The sequence below is a fragment of the Eretmochelys imbricata genome, chromosome 11 (assembly GCF_965152235.1).
Source record: "Eretmochelys imbricata isolate rEreImb1 chromosome 11, rEreImb1.hap1, whole genome shotgun sequence".
Taxonomy (NCBI): domain Eukaryota; kingdom Metazoa; phylum Chordata; order Testudines; family Cheloniidae; genus Eretmochelys; species Eretmochelys imbricata.
This window is the reverse complement of record NC_135582.1, coordinates 40,083,831-40,106,548: the sequence shown is the minus strand read 5'-3', so window position 1 is coordinate 40,106,548 and position 22,718 is coordinate 40,083,831. Positions and strand designations below refer to the sequence as shown.

Below are 22,718 nucleotides of genomic sequence, written 5' to 3'. Positions count from 1 at the left end.
AGCAAATTCAGAATTAAAATTAAATTTACAAAAAAACAAAACCTTTGGAAGTATGGAAATTCATAGTGAAGGTAGCCAAGTTATGTTAACTCTGCCTCATGTTGATTCTAGGCTACTATTTTTCCTTCTTTGCATGTAGAGCATAAAAACTTGGCAGTACAGAACACTGCACTCTATAACTTTGATATGGTTTTTCTTATACAGTAACTAAAATCTAGCACATAATATTTAAATGTAGTTGAATTGACATTCTTGGCCTATATCCTATAGAATGTAAGGCATTATGTTACGAGATAATTTTATTAGTACAGCACCTTGTGCATCATTAAAAGTGATGTGCATCTATCTGAGCTAAACTTTCACCACCTATCGTTAAGTGCTCAGTACTATAAATAAACAAGTTAAGAGGAACTGTCAAGGTTCCTTCCCCACTCTGAACTCTAGGGTACAGATGTGGGGACCTGCATGAAAAACCCCCTAAGCTGATTTTTACCAGCTTAGGTTAAAACTTCCCCAAGGTACAAACTATTTTACCTTTTGCCCCTGGACTTTATTGCTGCCACCACCAAGAGTCTAACAAGTATATAACAGGGAAAGAGCCCGCTTGGAAACGCCTTTCCCCCCAAAATCCTCCCAAACCCTACACCCCCTTTCCTGGGGAAGACTTGATAAAAATCCTCACCAATTTGCATAGGTGAACACAGACCCAAACCGTTGGATCTTAAAAACAATGAAAAAGCAATGAGGTTCTTAAAAGAAGACTTTTAATTGAAGAAAAAAGTAAAAGAATCACCTCTGTAAAATCAGGATGGTAAATACCTTACAGGGTAATCAGATTCAAAACATAGAGAATCCTTCTAGGCAAAACCTTAAGTTACAAAAAGACACAAAAACAGGAATATACATTCCATTCAGCCCAATTTATTTTATCAGCCATTTAAACAAAACAGAATCTAACGCATATCTAACTAGATTGCTTATTAGCCCTTTACAGAGTTCTGATCTGCATTTCTGCTCTGGTCCCGGCAAAAGCAACACACAGACAGAGAGAACCCTTTGTTCCCCCCCCACCTTCAGCTTTGAAAGTATCTTGTCTCCTCATTGGTCATTTTGGTCAGGTGCCAGCAAGGTTATCTTTAGCTTCTTAACCCTTTACAGGTGAAACGGTTTTTTCCTCTGGCCAGGAGGGATTTAAAGGTGTTTACCCTTCCCTTTATATTTATGATGAACATACTAGATGACTTTGAAAAATGGTGTTAATATTCTGTGCACAAAGTGCAGGCATTAAGTGGATTCACTTAAGAGTGGTAATATACACTTCAAATAAATTTGCTTCTAAGTTGTCTTATCTGTTGCTCAGTGTTAATTTTAAGCGTATCACTAACTGAAAGTTTAGGCCTTGTGTACACACAGTTTTTATACTGGTTTAACAGTTTCAGGTAGGGGGTTGATTTTTTTGTTTTACCAAAATAGTTAAATTGATAGAACATTACAGCTGTGTCTAGAGGTTATAAATGCTCTTTTATACTGGTATAACTGCACCCACGCTAAGGGGTTGTAATGCTTTATACCTGTACAGTTAAATTGGAACAATCTTGTGTGTAGACATGGCTCTACTCAGTCGTCTTTCAGGTACTAGCTACCGCAAATATTTGTTGCTTCCTGAAACACAATGCAAGGATAAGAATGTCATAACAGAACTTTGTGATGTCAGTACCTTAAACTCTATTGCACTATCCGTTTTGTTTTGTTTTTTTTCCAGCAAAGGGGAACATTTTTCTTTCTTCTACTGACTTAATTACAGATGACCGCTTATTTTAAAGGTAATATAATCTGCAAATATCTTTCAGAATGAAAAATCATGAGAACTATACTACGCATTCTGTATGCCACCAGACACAGAGTTAAAAGTTAAATTTAAAGTTAAATTTCACATTATTTTTTGAAGATCAACAAAGCCCAATCATACTGTGTACTAGTGGGTCTTGCTTGGTATTAGAGTCCATCATGCACTTTACCGGCATTTTCAAATAAATAATCATTGATGGCTGCTTGACATAATAATCTGGCCAAAGTAATACTGAAACTAACCCCATTGAAGAGGTCACTGTGAGAATTATGTTATCCCAAATCCTTTTAGATACTTGGTAATTTTCTGAGCCTTCTCTATACCAGAAGGAGTTTGCTAGTATAGCTTGTATCCATCCCCTAAACAAGGCCTTTGTTGGTATCTCTTATTTTTCTTATTTAGAAGCGTCTACACTAAGTCTTATATCAGCAAAAGCTGTCAGTGAAAAATCACCCCCCCCCCCCCGACCAACATAGCTTTGCCGTTTTAAAGTTTTAAGTATAAATCAGGCCTCAGACATATATGATATAGACACTCCAAGCACTGTGGTTAACAAATTTAACTTTTGGTGGCTTCCCAGTAAACATTCACATGCTTCTAGTAGGTACAGGAGAATTGTTCAGTACGACTGGCTGGAGAGAGGATGCTCATACCCTAGGTATAAATCTTAAAGGTTAATTACAAAAAGAAAGTAAAGAACTTCCAGACTACATATGTAAAGGCAACCCAAAAGAAGAATACCAAAGGTTCTTTGCCTTAAATGCCCAAGCTGCTGCTTGTAGCCCACATGATTCAGAGAGAAAGAAACAGTAGTAGACCCTTGGTTTCAGCTTTGGTGGTGGTGTGCTTCTGGTGCTCCGATGGTTACATCAGGGGCTCCTCTGTTGTCACTCTGCCATCCACTCAATTGTTGGTCTGTGTCCACTGCTGAATGGCTTCTGCTTCTGGGCAGGACAAGACTATGTGACACACCCTGTTCCCTACTCTCCTTTGGCTGAGTCTGGCTTAACTCCCTGCCTGCTACTCGATTCCCCCAACCCCCTCTCCTCTGCACTAGATTTTCTATTTCTCCGCAGTTCCACTGGGTCTGTTCCAACCCCCTATCTATTAAGCTACCAAGCCTCCTTGCTGGGTTGCTGTCCCTTTCTCAGCCTTGTACTCGGCCATGCTCTTTTCATGCCCCCCCAAAAAAGGAGTACTTGTGGCACCCAAGACTCCCAGAGACCCTCTGATCCTCCTAGTCCTAGCTATTCTAGGCTCTGTCTGTGACTATTTATCAGGCATTGCTACCTTGCCTTCCTGCTGCTGTCTCAAGCCTACTGCTTACATGCAACTGGCCTTCAGGCAATTCCTGGTTTTTTTGTGCCTTGTTTCCTCCATCTGGTCACTTGAGACCCCAAATATACTCTACTGTCTTGTTAATGATTTGGGTCCCTGCCCTGGATGACCAGAAGCCAAATCCTGTCTCTCCAAGTTATTCTAAATACAGGTAATGGGAGAGGATGCATCCAATAATGAATCAGCAGCTCATTACAAATCAGGTAACACATTAAAAACAAAATAAAGTATCCCAGAGTTCTCTTTTTAACTTTATTTTAAGATTAATTAAAAAACTAAACATAATTGAAAATTATAGTGAAAAAGGGGTTTACTCTTTTCGGCAGGCAAGTGAATATTATCTTGTGAGATGGCTTATTTGGCATTGGTGACTTAACATGACAAAATTTCTTGTAAATTACATTGTTGTAATTACCCATTGTGCTTATACAAAACTTTAAGGAGAGCCATTCTCTTAAACAACACAACAAATCTCATGTCTGCTCTGCATCTTTTAAGGGTTGAAGTCTTTAAATCATGATTTGAGGACTTCAGTAATTCAGCCAGAAGTTATGGGTCAATTACAGGAGTGAGTGGGCGAGGCTCTTCGGCCTGTAAAGTGCAGGAGGTCAGAACTGATGGTCCCTACTGGACTTTCTATGAGGGTATAATAACTCTTTTGAAGTAGTTTTGCTTTTTAACGTACTTTGCAAATATTTCTTCATACGTCGTATGTAAAAATATATTTTAAAGCCATTATACTGGAGGTTCTTTACCTTTTTGCAAAATGCATTCGATCTGATGGATAATGAACAAATTGCCTAGTTGGGAGACTAGAGATTTGCTTATGGTTTGTTTGGGGTTTTTTTGGCTGGGGGGTGGGGAGACACAATTACCTCAGATGTGGTCTAGTGACAGCTAAAAATAGATAATTGATTAAATGATTAGGTACCCCCAAAGGAAATGTGTAATATTTTGAAAAATCAAAAAAATCCATAAAAGCACAAATGAGGTCATACAAGCCATCTAACATTTACTGATTGGGGCCAAAGACCTGGCCCCATTGATTGCAAGTGTACAGATCATTCATGATATTCTCTTTGGCTGCCAAAATGAATGGGGAACATACAAGCCATCTTGGATCCCAAAATGTTCAACAGATTCTCCTAAAAATAAATAAGTTCATGATGGAGATCTTAAAATGTGTAATAGCAACTTTAAACTCTTGTGATTTCCTTTCATTGATAGACTTGTAATAAGTGTATCTCCACATTTCCATTGAGGGTGTGTCCTCACAAGTTACTTGCACTTCTGCTACCACTGAACGTGCTTCCAGTACAGGGTCCTTTCTTCTGGTCTATTGACCTCGTGTCGGGATTTTATCTAGGCCATGCTTGAAGTCCTGTGTGAACACAGAATCCATGCCTGCCTGTTTCTGGACAACTTACTCATCAACTTGCTGCAGAGTGAGAAACTGATCGTAGATTTGTGATCCAAGAAAGATATGGAAGGGTGTGCCTTTGTTATGTGAAGAGCAACTAAAGTCTACCCAGATAAGTCTGAAGTCTACAGAAAGTTGTCTGCACTGCACCAGCCAGTAGTCAGAACCAAAAAAGACACCAAGGCTTCTGTGGTAAGGTGGATCAAAGCACTCAGCTTGGAATCAGTTTTACTCAAAAACTTCATATATTATTCTACTGAGAGCTGCAGATGAAAGATGAAATTTCAGGAGGGATTGTCGACTATTTAGAGAGCTAGCTTGGGAATCAGAAAACCTGCTTTGCCATAGACTTCCTCTGTGACTTGGGGCAAGTAACTGGGTGTGTCTGTTCCCCATCTGTAAGATGGGGGTAAGAGTACTTCCCCATCTCACTGAAGTGTTGAGGAGAAATACAGCAAGAGATTGTGAGCTGCTCAAATTCTGTGATAAGAACTATATAAGTATCTATGTGAGGTAGAAAGGTGTCAGGACCACATTGTCATCTTTCATACTCATCTCTCTGCACATTCTCAAGATGCTGCAGTGTAGATATCATGTCCTCTGAAGACACAATATTTGGCAGGGGAGTCCTTCTGAATGTGTGATGCTTTTAGTAATCTCTGACTTCTCTATTGATACCGTTTATTGCACATAGTTGTTCAACTAATCTTTTCTTTCCCAGGATGACTTTACTGCTGTGAACATCCCTCAGTTAAGTTGTTGGACACGAAAAGGACAGAGACGGGTAAATTAGTTCTTGCCAAAGAATTTCTTGTATTCTTCATATCTCAGAGTGACTCTCTTGGAAGTTATTTCTAAGGAGAGAAAGATTTAAGGTGTGTTTTCTTTAGATCTGTTGCCAATAGGTGAAGGTTTTCTTGCAAACAGGTATTAGTTTAATTTTATAGCTATATTGAGTATTTTGGTTAATTAGAATTGTAGTATTTTAAAACTATAGAAGTTTGTGTACTGGGAACAGATCAGAAAGATAATGGTGCTGTGCCTCTTCTAGGACAGAATGTCTGGAGTGTCGCCAGTTACCTACCAAGAAGGGAGAAGGAAATTCATTGTTAAAATTGTGGAATATAAAGGGTCCAAGAAAGGACATGTTCAAGAAAGAACAAATTTTCCCTTCTTTAGTGTTCTCTAGTGCTCTAAAATACAGTGAAATCTTATAAGTAATAGAAATAATTATTTTTAAAATTTCCATTTAAGACCAGGGCATTTACAGTTGCTCTTCATTAAATTATATTTGATATTTTGAATCTATTGGTTTTGTTGAAGGTATTGTCTGTAGATAGAGCATGGAAGGCTTTTTTTTTCAGTAAAACGTATTATTATTTATTATAGGAGAATTCTCTATTCTGATAAACAAATGATTTAGCCTGCAGTCCGTTTCGAATGTCTTTACTATACGGAAGCAGTAAATTACAAAATGTTGAATAATTCCAACAAATACTGAATCACGAGACGAGGGGTCGGCAACCTTTCAAAGAAGAGGAGTCATTTTTTTGTTTTTCTCTTTGACCAAAATATTTTGAGAGCAGCATCACACGCAAAGCTACTTGTAGAGTTAGAATTTATCAACTAATAATAATTAAACATATTAAAGTTGCTACTACTCACCAATACTTTTAATGTGACTTCTGCCATTTGAATTTGAATACAAACAGGAGTGGGCTCCGGGCTGGGGCAGGGGATTGGGGTGCAGGAGGGGGTGCAGGATCTGGGAGGGGGTTCTGGGTGCAGGAGGTGGTTCTGACCTGGGGCAGAGGGTTGAGGTGTGGGGGCGGGTGCAAGATGCAGACTCTGGCCGGGAGGTGCTTACCAGGTGGCTCCCGGCTGACGGCGCAGCAGGGCTCTGGCCCCATGCTGCACCTGGAAGCGGCTGGCTGCTGGCACATCTCTGTGCACCACTGCTAGTGGGGGAGTTGGCTCTGTGCTCTGCCCCCACCCTCAGCACCGTCATCACAGCTGGCCAATGGGAACTGCGGGGGCGGTGCTTGAGGGCGCAGGCAGCGCACAGAGACCTGCTGCTCCCTCCCCCCAAGGGGCACACAGAGATGTGCCAGCAGCCAGCCGCTCCCGGGAGCGGCGTGGGGCCAGAGCCCTTCTGCGCTGCCAGCTGGGAGCCACCTCTGGTAAGTGCCTCCCAGCCAGAGCCTGCACCTTGCATCCCCTCAAAAAACAGCTGCCTGCAAGGAGGCAGCCAAAGAGACACATGCTGCTCCAGAGCCGCAGGTTGCCGACCCCTGCACTAGACCTAAACTAGCAAAATATGTATGGCGATAGCTATTAAGGATTTAAATTGGTTTCATTAGAGACTCGACTGATTTATATTTGAACAATAGTAGCAAAAGAAACTGTATGCTGTGGTGGTTTTTGTTAGCATGTGCCACATATTTTGAAGGTTTTCAATGAGTAGGCTTTGCCTTATATGCATATTAATTTTGATAAAGTGTTGTCGTCAATAAAAATCGTGCCTTTTTCTGAAGTGGCATCTAATACCTGTTTTACTCTTGCTTTGTTGGAATGTTCTTGGAATTGATGTAACAATAATGTAGCAAGAATTGTATGATTCACAAAAGGGAAAACTCCAGTATGCTTTCATTTAATTTTATTCTATCAAAATTTGATTTTGTATTCTGAGGATGAAAACGACACTTCATGAGGGAAGGAGGTAAGTAAATGTGCCTGTCTCCCTAATCTTCATTCCTTTTTGTTGTTACTTGTTCAGCAATTTCCACTTGCCCACTGTATGTGGTACTCTATTATCAGGGCCTGGAATATTTGCCAGATGCCTACTAGCCAAAAGTAGATAGGAAAGATGAGTAGGGTGTCCCCAGTTGTCCTCTGCCTCTTTTTCAATTGGCAAATGTTGGTTGTTAAACTATCCCTCTTTGCTTGACAGTTTTTATGTAATTATCCTTAATTAGTTCTCAGGTTTTTAGTAATTTTAATAACTTTTTTGTCCATTCAATAGCCACTTAAAATGATAAATCCAGAGAGCAAGCCTTGTTTAAGAGGAGTATATGACAAAATGTTTTATAAATCTTTGTATCATGTGCCCCTAAGTTGTTCTTCATGTCTTAGGGCTTCAGCCTTGTATGCTAGGACATGGGCCAATCTTCTCGCACCTGTTCAGTCTGTGCCTGATTCACGCCAAGGTGAATGTGAGCCACCTCCTCCTTGGATGTCACTGGGGGGAAGGGGGAGAAAGGCAGAAGATCTCAGACTCGTTCAGATGTTTTGGTTTGGAAAATTTTCAGTGCAGTTGAATGACACTTTCGAAAATAAGTCTTGCTTTAAAGGCAGACAAAGATAAAGGCGTGAACAAAGATTAAATTAAGAGAGCCTGACTAATCAGCCAATCTATAATTTAAGCTATCACCTATCTAGTAACTATTACAGCCTAGTTGCTGCTGGAGCTACAGAGGAGTGGACCAGCTGTGGTTCGCTTTGGGTATGTTTACATGGCAAACAAACACTCTTGGCTGTCCCATGCCATCTGACTCAGGCTCATGGGGCTTGGACTGTGGGGCTGTTGCACTGCTGTGTAGATTTCTGGGATAAGACCCAATCCTGAGACAGTCCTAGAGCCCGTGCTCCAGCCTGAGCCTGGAAGTCTACCCAGCAGTGAAACAGCCCTGCAGCTCAAGCCCTGTGAGCCTGAGTTGCCTGGCCCAGGCCTGCCATGAGTGTCTAGTTGCTGTGTGTGGGGCTAGGCACACATTTAAGACTGAGCACATGGCATGAGTTGCCCATCCCTGCCGCTGGGGACAACATATGATACAGGAGCGCCTTCTACCTCCACCTAATAGCTGTGTCAGTCTTCCCTCAACTATAGCATGGGCTCAGCAGTCCATCTACCCCTTCTCGTGCTACTAACTAATGTAGTTTGTTCTGTAGATTAAGTGGTAGAAGTCTGTGCTATAGAGCTGAAGGTTCAGGATTCAAAGAGTACTGATGATGTGAGATGTAGGAGTTGTTATAGTTGTACATCATAACATTTTTACTTTTCTCCTTTTAAAACAAACAGAAATGACATTAAAAGAAAGCTATTTAGGTTGCGACGTCAAACATTTGAAAACTAGGAAATTCCAGATTCTGTTGCCCATACAACCTTAACACTGCTCCTTTTGTGTACGCATTATGAGACTCTAATTAACCCAAACTCGTCACATACTGTTGTTCTTCACAGTGCTTCATTCAGTGCACAGGATGGACTGTTCTCGGAAAACGAATTGGTGCCATGTTGTGAATGAAGCTATTGTCTCTGGGATTCCTACTCTAGAAATTGGAATGTGTGAATTTGAGAATTAGGTGGGGCCAGGAGGAAGAGAGAGGATGGTTTTATGGTTAAGACAGGTGAATGCCACACACAACTTGGTTCTGTCCTTTTTTCTGCCACTGACTTTCTGTGGTGAAGCTGAGCAAGTCACTTAAACTAAAATGTTGGCAAGTAGTCACTAATTGTGGTCTTTTTTTTTTCTGGATGCCCTGAGCACTGAATTTTCAGAAATGCTGAGTGCCTGCACCAGAAGTCAGTGGGAGCTGTGGATACTCAGAACCTGTGGTAATTCTGCATTGGGGACTGGAGGAATGAGCGCAGGATTGAGTCAGTAGGTTTTAAGTTGTAAACTAAGCTTTTTCACTGTGTGGCCTTAGGCATATCTCTGTTTTCCCCTCTGCAAAATGGGAGTAATACTCTTATCTCACAGGGGAGAGCTGTATATAAATGTTTTAATATTTGAAGCACTTGGATGCTGCAGTGATAAATGCCTTAGAAAAGACTGAGTAAATGAATAATTCCACATTCAGTGCAGAGTTAGGAGGGTGCACAAGTAAGTAAGGCAGGGGCCTCTCACTGAATGATGAGGCTTAAAAGTATTGAACTGATGCCTTATTTCCTGTACACTAAGTGAGGAAAGACCCCTGTTGGGAGGGGTCGGGGGGAGTATGGAGTATTTTAGAATGATTTATACATATGCACAAGGGGACAGAATTAAGGTTGTGTGGGCAACCCAACTTTCAAGTGGTTGACTTTGCAACCTAACTAATGTTCTTTTAACATAGGTGTTTTTAATATGTTATGTACTACATATGTCATACAAATGGTTATAAATGAAAATAATTGAAAGTTGATTGAGCCACATGAACTTCAGTTTAAAATGGTGGTAGTTTTAAAAGTAAAGTAATCCATTAGCCTTACAGTTGCAATTAGAGATGGTGTAATAAGACTTTTTTTCTGAAGTATGCGTTTGAGAGTTTTGATGTGTACACCTGAGTTTTAAAGTTAGTCAAATACTGAAAACGATGGTGTATTTTTGCTTCTGCTCTAAAATAATAATTGATCTAGTATCTCTCCTGAACTATAAATAATTTTCATATACACTGTTGGAATAAAATATACCAATAATAATTTTCATATACATTTTTTATGAGTCTTTTCTGCTGTGGCTCTGTCTTTCCTCCACAGTGGGGGAAATGTAGACATATCAAAGTTTTATGACATTACCTCTTTCTTCTGCTTGCCAGATGACTTTATTTCCCCTGTCTGCCCTTTCTGAGAGAAGGAACGATTGTTGTATTTGTTAGACAGGACATGAAGATGGGGCCTGCGCCATTTTAAACTCTGACAGAACAGCCTTTTCATGGTAAATACTGACTTGAACATTCAAAGCTTCTGACTTGTCTCCTGAAAATGTACAGAAAATGTGTTTGGCTGGTAGTGGTTTCCAGTGATCCTTTGGTCAGATGTTCATTCTTGCTGTCAGCATTGCTCTGGATTTTAAAGATCTTTCACCATCCAAACAGAAATTGGGACAGATGATGAGTTCTGTGTTAACAGATAGTGACATATGTTACAGCCCCAAAAAAGCCTAAATTTATTCTGAATTGGTCTGAGTCTTGACCTCTCAGTTGAAATGGTTTTGTGGGTAGTGCATTGGGCTGGGACTCAGGAGGTCTGGGTTCTTTTGCTAGGTCAGCCACAGACTTCCTATATGACTGTGGGAAAGTCCCTTAGTCTCTCCTCTTGTGTATCACTTTCCCATCTGTAAAATGGGGATGTGTTCCTTCCCTATACGGTAAACTCATTGTTTGTTGGATCCTCAGATACTCTCTTGGTAAGCATCATAAAAATAATCGATAAAATAGTTCTTCCTGATTGTGGTGAGTGGAATGCAACACTACTGCTTCAGTATGTTATGAAATGCTATAAAACAAAACTAAGGATATTTTATGCACTTTTTAGTTCCCTGAGAGGCAGTCATGTCCCATAGACTCAAAAATGTGTGTACTCATTTTCATTTTCTGCTGTGATGGCCTTTTCTAATCTGTCCCCTGTCTCAGTAAAGTACAGTCCTAGTAGCAGTACTTCTGAAGTAACTTACCTTTACCCAAGTGTTCCTGAAGACTCCAAATAAAGTGAAGATGGTCTCAGTTCAGGAATAAGTTGTTGTGACCCTCGGTGATTCAGCATGCAGTTCCTGTTTGAGGACTCTCATTGCAGGGAGCACAGATGGAAATGACTGTTCTTTCTTTTACGAGGGGCCTGAGAGGAGGAAGTTTTATCATTGTACAAAACACAGAAAATGAAATGGTCATGGACATGCCCAGTGCCCCAGCCCCATGGTTCTTGGTACTTCCCAAGTTGCTGCCAGAACTGACAACTATCTTGAACAAAGACTTCCCTAGAAGTGCTTGGTTAGAGTAGACACTTGGCACCTCTTCTTCCTCCATCAGCACCTCCGCTCATATGCTATTATTAAAATAGACAGTGGAGATGTTTTTTGAGGGTGCAGAATGTTTGAACTCCCTAAATGTTTAGAGATAAGTCCTCTAGATAGTGAGAGTTAACTGGAACTTAACTTTCTGTCATCACTGTCTTTGGCTACACTAGGAGCTAAGTATATTTTTAATGTGTTAACTTGTCAGCTAACACGTTGTAATGTATTTTCCTACTGTAGACATGGCCAGTCTCTGCTATTCTATTGTAATCCTTGATGATGCTGAAAATACACCTTAAGTCCTTGTGCCAAATCAGAAAGTTTCTCCCTTTGGTTACCTAGTTGTGTTGTAGGCAGTGCATAATAATCCAAAAAACTGCTGCAGGTAAGCAATATGGATGAAAGAGTGGGTGGGGAAAAAATGGCATCAGCTGTTAAACTACAACACAAATTCCAAGAACAACATAGGATGCCACTGCTTGTGGAAAACATACTCTGGGTGTGTGCATCTAGTTTATACAAGTTCATAGTGTTCCCTTCTGTTGGTCCTTTGTAAGACTCATTCAAAAGTACCATGTAGCCAAAAATCTGCTAAAATTGAGGAATATATTTTTAGCAAATGTTTCATTATTTGTAATTTTCACAGCTTTCTCAGTTCAGTATAGTTCTTCACAAGTAGGAACACTTCCAAGAGGGATGTTTCTTCTTGGTGTTTCTCTCTCGCAGGGTGTTGTATTGTTATTGTCTTAGATGCAGAAAGGTTGGAGAGCAAGTTCAGAATGTAGTTGGGACCCTGAAGATGAGGAAAAGAGAGGGGAATATATGCTTTCATACCATTATCCCTAACCAGATCAGTCTCAGTATTGTTCTCAAGAACAGAGAAGAGATTACTGAATCTGGAATGATATCTTAAATATCAGGATTCCTACACCCAATATGATCATTCTTCCCTTTTGGCCACTGCACATGTTTTTGTGTGCTGCTACTCCCAGGATATAATTTGTTGGTCTCTTCCCTAGTCCAGTAATAGCAGTGGAGAAAGATAAAAGTACAAATAATTTTGATCTTCATACTGCAACCTTATGTCTTCTGTGTTATCAAGCGGTAACAATTCTGTGGAAATAGCATGTTACTGATGTTATGTGAGTCTGTCTTTATATTCTTCTAATCAACTATTTCCTGCACCCAAGCTAAACATTATTCAACAGACTCAGGAAGGACCTTGTCGTGGTTCTGTTGCTCATAGCATTATTTGCTATGCTAACGCTTCCTGTGCATGCTGCAAAAAGAGGCACCTTGAAGTTTGGGAATAGGGCAGACAGACACATAATGTTGGATCTTCTATACTCTTCCGCATCATCTCTGTATTCGCCTTTTTATGCTTACTGATTTATTTGGGGCCTCTGTTATTGGGATGGCCAAACCATTGCAAAGAAGTATGGAACATGATTTAGTGATTTGAGGGGTGGGGTAGGAAAGCATGCCCAGTGAAGAATTTCTCTAGAAAAAGCCAGCTTAAAGAAGTGTCTGGCTAAAAACTGACTTTAGTTTTTAGCCAGAACCATTTGCCAAAACAAAACAAAAGTAGACTCTTCTTTTTTTACATAGAGGAAAAATAACACTTAAATGAGGCACAATATCTCAGAATTTCAATGAATTATGAATCTTTCCAAAAGATATTAATATTAATATTTTTCAGAGCCGGCAACCATTGTCAGATTCAGTCTTAAAAGCATCTCTACTATGTGCTGTTCGTGAAAGTACATCAGGTACTGGATCAGAATTTTTATTTCAAAGGTGCTGGAGCTAGCCTTATTCTTCCTACTTCCATGATGGTCCTGCCACCTGGTTTAGTGCTTATCTTTCCATATGTTGTAGCAGAGGTGTAGAAATGTGTGCAGAATCTGAAATAAGGTATTCTTGGCTCCTGAAATCAAAGTATGCAGAAAAGTTTGATCCCAAGTAATGCAAACTAGAAAAAGAGCAGCAGACTTGGTGGAAATTGAAGTAACAGTTATTTTGCACTCTGAGGGATTAGAACCAACTTTCCCTCAGTGTGGTAGCTATAGGGTATTTATTCTGTGCATTTGGGTTTTTTTTTTATAGTTTTATATTATGTCTCTCCTCTATTCCCTACTTTTTGGTATAAGAACAGAGGCTGGAGAAAAAGATTTGTATTATCTTGTGACTGTTGAACTAAAAATTAGTTTTGGGATAGAAAATGGGACAGAAACTGCTCTGAAAGCTGGCAGTTGAGTTTACGATTTCAGAGTGTCTGGAGAATGAAAAGCCACATCAGGGGATGCCAGTGAAATTATGAAAGGAAAAAATACAAAAATTACATTATTCTTGAAAATCTGTGAATGTTGTAGAACAGTGATCATCTAACACCCTAACAAAAGATAAGAACGTGACTAGAAAACTGACATTGAATATGCATGTCTCATAAGCAAATGTAGGAAATAAGTCTATTCTTTATTCTTAAGTGTGTGTGTGAGAGTCACTTGACTCAATTAGCTGAGCTTACTATAATGATGCAAAAAGTTTGTGGCCACGAAGAGACCTGAGAGTTCTTTTACTCAGTATTTGGGAGAAGGACCGTCAAATTCAGAAATAAGAGCTAAGGACGATGAAGGCAATTCTTTTGGTCTCTACTGGACAGACAGATGCTGCCTGTGTAAGCACTTGATGAAGTAACTTCTGCTGACTATTGCCGTCTGACAACTTTTACAGTAGTCAAAATGGAGACAACAGTGTAAAGTGGGTGGCTGTCCAGGAGGCAAGGGGAGGAGAACTCAGTTAAAGGGACTGCTTTTTAATTTTTTTCTCGGTGTTGGTCTGCTGGCATTCTGCATGTGGTGTTCATCCATAATAATTCCCTGGAGACAGAACTGTTAGAGGCTTATTCCTTCCCTCATCCCCACTGACCTGCTCCTGTCTAATTAACCTTTCATTGCAGATTTTTGGTTGGAAAACTGGAATGAGGAACTGGCAGCAGAAATGTGGGTCACGTGAGGAGTGCGGGCTAGAGATCAGTTAAGAGTTTCCAGCATCAAGGAATTAGTTTGGGTTGTAGCTTGCTCTGCAAAAATGACTGCCTTTTCCTAATGTTGGAAGCTTTCTCCAGTTTCTGTTGCCTACTCCAGCTCTAGCAAACTGCTGAAAAAATGAGAACCGCCAATTTCTAAATGGCCAGAATTATTAATAAACTAAAAAAAAAATTTAAAAAAAAATCACTTGAACCAGTTTCAAAATGTAGCTACTAAAAGCTTAAAATGTAATGTTTCTTCAAAAAAAATGCCCCAGAGAATTTTATTCCATGCTTTCAGTGCAAGAAAGATGAATATAGAACTATATACTGCCTGACTTCCAGAAGTGTTAAGTGCTCAAATTTCCAGTTGACTTCATCAGGAGTTAGATGGGCTCAGTAGCTCTGAAAATCAAGCAACAGGTTTCTCTTTGTATACAGATACACATTACAACTGTTTTAAGTCACTGACTGGATGCAAACTGCTTAAATTGCACATCAGTTCAATTCTGTTTGTTCAGGATAGATATGGATTTAATAATGACAACTCAGACCTGTTCTTCCATTTTGTGTCAACGAGTGCCCCTGTGCTTTAATGCACTCTATGGAGTATGCTTTTCTTTTGTGATTATTTTTCCCCCAAATATGGATACTGTTTCAAACAAAAAAGGGCCCCGCTTATTTTACCCTTCTCCAGAAGCTTCATGTAGACTGCATGACTGATCAGATATTTCCACCTGTACTAAACATCTGTTTGCCCCCCCCCCCCAAAGAAGATAATTAGGGTCTTTTTCATAATTGAAATTATTTCCTAGAACAGCATATTTTGAAAGCTATATACATTTAGAAAGTAAAGATCATTCAGGAAAGAAGTGCAGACTTTTTGGGAATGTAAGTTACAATAAGCAGTTTTTCTCATACAGAAACCACAAGCTAGAACATACCGGTACATAACTAATGTTGATGTCTTTAACTTGGAGTGGTAAATTACATTGAAATTCAAGTTAGGAACACAGGTCTATCTTATCCATCCTTTCTTCTGGGGCAAGAACACCTTTTCCACAAGCTGCTCGTACATTCACTTTGTATCTGCTTTGCCTCTGTGAATTGCTAGTGGAAAAATAGCCAACATACTCCTTCACCACTTTGAAATGCTTTTGAGTATGTTTTGTTTTTGTTTTTAAAAAGTGCTAGACTTCACAGTACTTAAAGATTTGAGTTTTAAAGGGAGGTTGGCCACTGGTCCACTGAGGTCTGAACCCTGTTTCTGCATAGAGCTGGGTGACGTATTTTAATCAAATAGCTTATTTGCTGAAAAATTCAGTGTCAAGTAGTCTGAAACTATTCATAGAATCATCGAATCATAGGACAGGAAGGGCCCTCGAGAGGTCATTTAGTCCAGTCCCGTGCACTCATGGCAGGACTAAGTATTATCTAGACCATCTTTAACAGATATTTGCCTAACCTGCTGTCGCAGGGGCTGATACACCCCATCACCCCGTGGGGGTGGCGGAGAAGTGCATCACAGCCCCGCGATCGAGTCTGAAAGGTTGCCCCGTGTCTCTGGGCTGCGCGGCTTAGTGGCCTTAGTCCTTAATACGGCTCTTGCTAGCAGGGTGGTGCGGCCTAATGGCTAGAGCTAATACTACAGTCCTTGCTGTCAGGGCAATGCAGCCTACTGGCCAGAGTCAGTACTGCAGTCCTTGCTGTCAGAGTCAATACTGGTGAGTTGGGCCACCACCCTGGGGTGGGTGGTGGCCAGGATAGGGGGACCCTGACCTGCCCTCTCCACCAGGTCCCAACCCAGGGCCCTATTGGTGGTGGGGTTACCTGCCACCAGCTCAGCAGTGGTTCGGCTGAAACACGCTGAGTCTTGGTCTGGTTCTGTAACCATTTCCCCTGAAGATTTCTTGAGTCACTTGCTACCCAAATCACTACAGTTCGCCATCTCTGGGACTCTGATCTCTCCACCCCCTGTGGTGTCCCAAGCCTGGGTGTCAGAGTCAGTCGCCGTCTGGCTGGCCTCTGCGTGTTAGAGTGCAGGCGGTCCTCTCCCAGGACCTATGGACGCACCTCCTTCCCTGCCAGTGGTCAGCCCAGACTGAGCTGCTCTGCTGCCTTTTGTATCCTGGCTCCTTGGCTAAGAGAGAAGGGTTAACCCCTGCTGTACCATTGTGGGGCTGATACACCCCATCATACCTGCTCTTAAAAATCTCCAATGATGGAGATTCTACATCCTCCCTAGGCAATTTATTCCAGTACTTAGCCACCCTGACAGGAAGTTTTTCCTAATGTCCAACGTAAACCATCCTTGCTGCAATTTAAGCCATTGCTTCTTGTCCTTTCCTCAGAGGTTAAGGAGAACAATTTTTCTCCCTTCTGCTTGTTTACAACCTTTTAGTTACTTGAAAACTGTCATGTCCCCTCTGTCTTATCTCCTGAGCAAACAAACCCCATTTTTTCAATCTTTCCTCATAAATTATGTTTTCTAGACCTTTAATCACTTTTGTTGCTCCTCTCTGGATTTTCTCCAATTTGTCCACATCTTTCCTGAAATGTGGCGCCCAGAACTGGACTCAATATTCTAGTGAGGCCTAATCAGCATGGAGTAGAGCGGAAGAATTACTGCTCATGTCTTGCTTGCATCACTCCTGCTAATACATTCCAGAATGTTTCCTTTTTTTTTTGTAACAGTGTTAAACCATTCACTTGTATTTCATGAATTCATGTTGTTTGCTATAAAGTTTAGACTGAATGAATGAAAAAAAAATTGAAAAGTTTTGGTAACGTCAGAACAAAAGATTTTGTTTAGGCCTGAGTTAAAAAGTTTTGTTTTGATTTCAGGAATTCTGACAAAAGCAAAGTAAATTAAGATTCACAAAACGACCAGAGGAGGTAGTGGTCCTGCTCCTGCCACCTCTTATAAGATTTAACTTAGTGGTTAGAAGAAAAGGAGTACTTGTGGCACCTTAGAGACTAACCAATTTATTTGAGCATGAGCTTTCGTGAGCTACAGCTCACTTCATCGGATGCATCTGATGAAGTGAGCTGTAGCTCACGAAAGCTCATGCTCAGATAAATTGGTTAGTCTCTAAGGTGCCACAAGTACTCCTTTTCTTTTTGCAAATACAGACTAACACGGCTATTACTCTGAAACCTTAGTGGTTAGGACACTTACCTGGGATTTGGGAGACAATCTCTAGGCCTGATGTGGAGAAAGGATTGCACGTTGCAGAAGAATGTCCTAACCACTGGTCTATGTGGGCTATGGAATATTCTGATAAGGGACTTTTTCAATCTCTCTGGTTGAAGCTGTTCCACTTTGAATAAATACTTAACAAGTCATTGGAGCAGGGACATGAATTTGGGTCTCTCACATCCTAGGTGAATTCTGTAACCACCAGATTGTAGGGGCATTCTCGGTTCTTTTCCTGTCCTAATGACGATTCATTTGTCATCCATAGTTGTAGTTCATAGTTGCTTGTGACCTCTGAAACATAATTGCCAGGGAACCAGAAAAATCCATTATTCTCCTAGTTCTAATTCTTCATTTAGGTAGGTTTCCTTGTCTGGGGGTTAGCCTGTTAAGAAGGCATCACTGTTTGTTAGGGCTACATCACTACTACTGCACAGTTGCTTGCTATGTTTTTGGTTTGATTATAATGTATGTGCAGACATGGTAAGCTGCAGTGGTCTTTTCCACAACCCCTTTTCTTCATGGCAGGACAGGTTAACCTTGTGAAATGAAGACATTCATTGAAGATGGTTTTGAAACTGTTGGGTAGGGGGATTGAAATGAAAATAGGTTGATTTGAGGCTAGCTGCTCAAAAGGCCAAAAAGAAGCTATTGTGTATATAGTAATAGTGGTGGTTGTTTGGGTGTCTGTCTTGTTTAGATTGCCTTGGTGGGCTGCTCTGGAAGTTCTTTTTTGGGCATTCAGCTGTGGCAACTGTCACATTAGTGATTACCTCAGGTGGCGTAGATCACTGAACAATGCTATAACTTGATTACAGTGGACTGTAAAGAGATTTAATTGTAGGGCATGGGCCCTTGGATCAAAATGCTAGTTGTAGAAAGAGGGAGACAGCAGGAAAGACTATGTATTAAGTGTAAACCAGGGTCAAATGTTGCACTGGGTTTCACCTTATGTTTCTTTTTTGGGTGTCTGTGTGTACATGGACCCAGCTCTGTGTGTCACACCTCTTAATGCAGGGTTGATGCTTATTAAAGTTACCACCAATCATGATATAATTAAGGGTGAAGCCTCCAAATTTGCATGTACAGCGGAGACTTGATTGCTTGCCATTACCTGTGTTGGCAGAATTGTGTCAGGCCCAGTATGTTGTTCAGCATAGAGAGGATTGCTTGTAAAGCTGTGTGCTGTTTGCGTCTCTGTGTGTGTATATGTCTGATTCAGATGTCCATCTCATTTATAAGTCTTTGGGATTGAGATAAAATGGGTCTAGTGTTAGTCTCCAGGATATTTCACTGCATATCAGAATGCCATTTTGAGCTCTGTAATGGTGCAGGTGATGAACTATTTTAGGTTACTATAGTGTCCATACAAATGACGGCTCTTCTGAGTTAGCTCAAGATCTCATGGACACCATGGCAACCACTGGACTATCTCATTTGGCTTCTGACTTCCATTTGTGTAACTTGAGTACAAGCTGAACTTTATGTTCAGATTTGGTTTGGAGACTTGTGCGCAGCAGGTTACATCCTCAGCATGGACTGACTGACTGCATCCTTCAGTTTAGTGCTGGAAAGTATCGTCCTCATCAGGGTAATGGAACTTTTTTGATGATCCATCAGAGTTTAATAAGATCAATGGTGCTTCCTGGGGGATCTGAGCGAATACTTTTCAGTTGACAGTTGTATCAATGACCTGGGAGGACTTTAATAACTAACCTCAGATAGGGAACAGAGTATTTATAAATATTGTAAGTTCATTCCATAAGTAACCAGGATATATAAATGGTCTGCAAGAGATGAAATGAGAGAGAAGATGGCTGGTTTGCTGGTTACAGAAGTCTCATGCCAATTCTGGTTAATTAAAGCATAAAGATATGATTGGCGGGGTTGTTTTTTTTTTGTTTTTTTTTTAAGCGTTATGCAGTGGATTTGTAAGAAGCAGAATTTTTTTTTTCTTCCCCACTAAAACACCTGAAAAGTCCTGCATTAGTTTGGGTTTTCTGTACTTGGTACATAGCCAAGTTTACCTTGTTGCTTTTCATGTTATTTTGATAATTTGCTTAGGTCTAGATTGAGTTGTTTGCCTGTCTCTAAGCATAGCAAGTTGAACCAATGGGTTTCCTTTAAACACAGTCTACTTAATTTCCTTCTGATCTTGGGCATCTTATTGCTGTTCTTTGGTCCTGTATCATACAGAATAATTTTCCACATTAAAATGACATAATCAACTTCAAATCTAGTCAGTTTCAGGCACTACACCTGCCCAAGTCCTGTTTCCAGTTTTTGTGGATTTTGTTTTTGTTTTTAAAATGCTTTTCTGATTCTACTTGCTTTGTGAAATATCTGGTTATAAAAGGGAAACAGCAAACTGTCTATACACCAATTGCTGTGAAAGCATAAAGTAAATAAACAAAAATAGAAGTATTTTCTCTAAAACTTCAATTACAATAATCTTAGATGTTGCAAGTAACAAGGTATGTAAATATTTTTGAGACAGAAATGTGACTTTCAAATTGTTGGTTTTAAGCAAGGAATGCTGTTATGATCAATATGATTTATTAAATTAGCTGAAAACACTATAACTAGAATTTTATGCCCTCAGTCACTTGACATGTACATTTCTTCACATCCTTGACTTTTTTCTTTCAGCCAAAGTTGTTGCTTCATTGATCCGCCAATAAGTGGTTATGTTTGTCCTGAACTTAAATCTAGTAAAGCAGCTGCTGTTTGCTTGTTTCTTTTTCCTGTGCATAAACTTTGGATAACATTTGATGTTAATACTTTTTTTGTTGATATAAGGCTTATTATGGAAAATAATACTGCAATTGGATATTGCACTTTTCTTGCAGCAATGGGGATTATGTATTATCCCCTTTTAAAGATGGGGAAATGGAGGCACAGAGAAGTTAAAACCTGGTCTACACTTAAAACTTATATTAGAATAGTTACGATGTTCAGAGATGTTAAAAAAACCACATACCTGGTCACATAGTATGCCAACAGCCTCCCCTTGTCCCCTCCTGGTAGGTGCAGATATGCTGATAGAAGAAGAGGGCTTCTATAGACAGAGCTGAGGTCATTGGGAGAAGGTGTATGCCTATACCAGCAGAACTCTTCCTCCTGTCAGCATTCTCTGCATCTACACTAGGGGACTGTGCTGGCATAGCTATGCCAACATGGTGGCTACATTACAGAGCCTAAGTGACTTCCTCAGATTATACAGCAGACTAGTAACTTGGGGGTAGAACATTCATCACTGGATTCACAGTCCCATGCTCTAGCCTTTTGGTGAGCCGTACATATTATATAACTGTTTAACAGAGAACTTTTTGGAATGAGGTTTGAGTTGCCAAACCAAAGCATTTGTTCAGATTTTTCCTGTATATTATGGAAGTATAATTAATTCTTCTGATTTGTCTCGCTTCCTTAATGCATTTAAGGTGACCCCTTGTGTATCTTTTTGTTGAAAGAGGACAAATGAGTGCTGTAGTGTCACTGATTGGAGCCATGACCTTCAGACTGCAGAATGGATTAAAAGGTTCTTAAAGTTTAATGTGCAAAATTAACTATCTTAAAAATTAAAGCACAGTATCAAATAGCATAAGCCCAAAGTTATGTTCTGTTTCTTTTCCACTGTGGTCAGAGGGGCAGAAGTAACTTTTCCAGCACAAGGTAGGGGTATGTCTACACTAGAAGCGCTACAGCTGCACCAAGGGACTGCACCACCGCAGTGTAGGTTTTTCTGTTGGTGTAGTAAATCTACTCCCTTGAGAGGCGGTAGCTAGTTCAATGGAAGAATTTTTCTGGTTGACCCAGCGTTGACCTAGATATGTCTGCTATGGGGTTTAGGTTGACTTAACTACATTGTGCAGGTCATGACATTTTTCCACAGCACTGAGCAGTATATGTAGATCAACCTAATTTTTAGATGTAAACCAGGCCTAAGGAGCAGGTGAAATAGGGACCTTGAGAGTTGGCTAGCTTCATAGTCCTGCTGTGATTTTTTTTTTTTTTTTTTTTTTTGCTACTTTTATGAAAGTGAAATTAACTCATTTTCACTTTCAGGCTGAAGTGCAAAAAGTAAATAGAATAAAAATAAATGTTGAAATTACTAACTTTATTCTCAGTTATACTTACATTGTCTTTAAGAAACAATGGCTGGAAACTAGATCTTTTGAACATTTTTTAAAATTTTCCTCCTGTAGATAAGCTGGTAATGCTGTTCTGAGCTGGCAAACTCATTTTGACAAACTTCTTTGCTTTTGAGATTTTACGTGGGTTGAAGTTAACTAAAAGTTGTGTGGTCACTACACAACTTTTTACCTAGTCAACAGTCTTCCCTGAGGTCAGAACAAGTACTCAGGTTGCTCCCACTGTAACTGGAATGGAGAGTGGAATATAGGTGCAGAATAAACTATTACTGGGTTGTTTTGGAAGTGCGGGGTGGGGGTGGGGGGAGAATGACTGAAAGGTATATTTTAATTGTAGGCTGAAGACGAAGTTAAATTTTTATCCTTGTTAGCATCATTTCAACTTTGTACTTAGCAAATGAGGAACCATCAATTCAACATTGAGTAATAATAGCCAGTATTCAGTACTGGATTCTTGTTTTCCTAAATCCTCTAGAACAGAGAATAGCTATTCCTGTCTAAACTTCCCTTGTCTCCCACAAAAACAGCTTCAAGCCTCCTTAGGGAAGGCAGCCTCAGAGTTTGAGCAACGTTGGAATATTAAAATGTTTACGACAGATAATCATCAGTTCTTCTCTGACACTCAGAGATGAGCAAAGATATTTTAAGAATTTTATACATCACATGGACCTCTCTACTCATGCATAAGAAATATAACCTGAAGTGAGAGAGTGTCAAGTTGACTTGTCCAGAGTGTTTTCAGAAACAGCTGCCTAATGGAAGTGATTGAAACTTTGGCAGAATTAGAATTGACTGTCCTTGCCATTGTTTACCATAAGTGCTTGTTTGGTGGTGGTTAGAAATGAGCGTGCCTTTTAAATCTTCCTTAAAAGCAGCTGATAATTTAACTGCTTGTTGTAAGAATGCTCTCTGTACTCCTGTGAACACCATCAATGAAGTGCAGTGAAGCTTGGGAGCTTTCATTTA

The 22,718-nt window shown here is 40.1% G+C and overlaps 1 protein-coding gene across 3 annotated transcripts in view; it reads left to right on the top strand.

Annotated features, from left to right (window-relative positions):
- Positions 1 to 22,718, top strand: part of TLK1 (tousled like kinase 1) — a 128,882-nt gene that overhangs the window by 5,663 nt on the left and 100,501 nt on the right. The window contains exons 1-2 of one of the 3 annotated variants that reach the window (XM_077830013.1): positions 9,250 to 9,268; positions 10,185 to 10,303. The exons of 1 other annotated variant lie outside the window; for it this stretch is intronic. The gene's annotated coding sequence lies outside the window, so the exon portion shown is untranslated. Of the gene's footprint in view, positions 1 to 5,340; positions 5,392 to 9,249; positions 9,269 to 10,184; positions 10,304 to 22,718 lie in introns of those variants that run through there. One more of the 3 variants, XM_077830014.1, reaches the window with a different exon arrangement.